Raw genomic sequence first — 2,405 nt, 5'->3', positions numbered from 1 at the left:
TGGGCGGCGGTGCTGACTATTGAGGGGACCGGGGACTCTCTAACTGGCTCTGCCAGGGGTGGGTGGAGCTTGGCGAGGGGATGTGATGGGTTGGGGTTTCGTGGTAGGGCGGGGGTGGAGAGAGGGGCCCAGATCTTGGGTGGGGTGTGGGTGGAGGGACGGAAGTGGGGGCAAGGACCGAATCTCCCTGTGCCCCTCCTTTCTGTCCCTAAGCGCTCCCTCCCCAGGGGCTACAGCAGAGCCCTGACTAGCAGATGAAGCGATGTGACGGTTCAGCTCCTCATCCCCCCCGCCCCCCGTGTGATGGTTGGTAGTGAGGCCAAAGTGCTAACCCAGAGTACTGAACGCCCCCCTTCTCTCCCTGCCCCACGCCTGGGCCTACATGGAGTGGGAAGGAAGAGACCCTGGGACGTGCCCGCGCGGAACGCCTCTGCCCTGCTGGGAGCTGCCAGAGGAGGAGACGCAAGTGCCTGACCCCTCGCTGCAGGCGCCCGGAGGAGTCCATTCCCTTCTCCCTTCTCTGCGGTGGCTGAATCACAGTAGTCGGCTGTGCCCTCAGAGCTCTTCACGTGCCATTTCACTAGGTCCCCACAACCTCAAAAAGTGGGGAGCGGAGCATTATGCACGTGTTAACAAAGGACGAGAGATGGAGGCGGGGGCTCGAGGAGCTTGCTCAGGGCCCAGCAGGGTACAAATCAGAATTTGTATCCAGTCCCTTGTGACTCCCTCTACTTGCTATGAGGCCTCTTTGCCTACCAGCCAGGGGTCCTTGGGCAAGTCCTGGCACCTCCCTGGGCCTCAGCCTCCCCTGGAAAGTGAGCCTGTCAGTAATGCCCACCTCCTGGCTTATCAAGGGCTGCACCCCAGTGCCCGGAACAGGGCCTGGCTCCTGTCAGGGCCCCATGAACACTTGAGGAAGGATGAAGGCCTGAGAAGTGCACACTCATGTTAGGATTTCACTGTGGTGGTCGTCCGCCGGTCTGGACAAAGGGCACAGGTGGGCAGATGGCCACCAGGTGAGGCTGACAGGAGCCCAGCTATGGGTGCCATGCGGCCTCATTGCCCCCTCATCCCTCTGGGCTCTGTGCAGCTTCCCCAGGTGGTGGTTTAGGGTTTCGCTCCAGCCTCAGACTTCCTTCCCCAGCCCCAGCCAGCCCCCGGATGTGGTGACAGATTCGCTACTGTGCCGACCTCAGCTACCCCCAACAGCCCTTTACCAGGAATGGGGGCTCATCATGAGTTCCTCATCCCCACCCAGCCCTGCTGGTCGGGAGCCTAGGTGCCGGTGGCCCATCTCTATTGGGATGCCTCTGGGGCTCAGCCAGGCCTTGGCCCCTCAGTGAAGCCAGTGGGTGGTAGCTACTCGCATGGCAATCTTGGACAAGTCACTTTGCCTCTCTGAGGGTTCAGCTTCCTGTACGTAAACTAAATGGTAGCCACTCATTATTAGCTGGGGAGAAGAAATCAAGTTGGAATTGGTCCTGGAAGAGGTGTTTTATGACAGGCCTGGCACATAGTAGGGCCTCAATCCATACTTGCTGAATGACTAAATGAACAAACCCACCCACAAACACCTGAGTGCCTGAGATGCCCACCCCTTTATCTCAGCGCATTATAGCCACGGTCACCATTACTGAGCTTCTGCTGTGTTGTAGGCACCCTTAAACTATCTCATTAATCCCCACAAAGACCCTCTGGGGTCAGTCCTATTATTGTCCCATCTAAGAGAGAAACAGGCTCAGAGGGGGGAGGTCACCAACCTAAAGTCACACAGAGACAGGCACGTGCACACTTCCCCAGGAGAACTATGTGCTCTCCCTCTATGAAGTGGTGTGGATGTGTGGTCCTCCCTGGTCGCTATGGTCCTTCCAGGCACCCCCCAGGCTTTTCTTTGGCTCTTCACCCTCCTAAACACTGGGGTGGAGTGGGGAGCTGATGGAAGGAAACTACACCCCTTCTCCACCTGCCCTGTGCCTGACTCTCTTTGCGCACGGGGAACCCAGCCCTGGCCCCTGCAGTTTGCTCCTGGCACTTTGGCCAAGGTCGCTGGAGACAGACCTGAGGCAAGGACCCCTGCCCATCTGGAGGTCTCGGTCTTCCCACCTGTGTAATGGGCTCGGGAGTGGGGGGAGGGGGCGGGCGTGGTGACGCCCTGGGAAGAGGCAGGCCCGGCCCGGAGAGCGGGCCAGACCTGACACCGCCTCCCACCCTTGCCCCAGCGGTGGGCGCCGGATGCAGGCCAGGCAGAACGGCCCCCTTCCTTAAAGGGCCAGACGCCTCCTCAGCCCCGGCCTCGCGACCTGTGGTGGGGGTGAGGGTGGCTTGCCCCTCCCTCTCCAGCTCAGGGAAAAGTCAGCTTTCCAGACTTGGGTGTGAGGTGGGAAGGAATCAGTCTCGCCTCCCTT

This window comes from Eubalaena glacialis, chromosome 18, assembly GCF_028564815.1.
Source record: "Eubalaena glacialis isolate mEubGla1 chromosome 18, mEubGla1.1.hap2.+ XY, whole genome shotgun sequence".
NCBI lineage: Eukaryota > Metazoa > Chordata > Mammalia > Artiodactyla > Balaenidae > Eubalaena > Eubalaena glacialis.
This window is presented reverse-complemented; position numbering follows the sequence as displayed.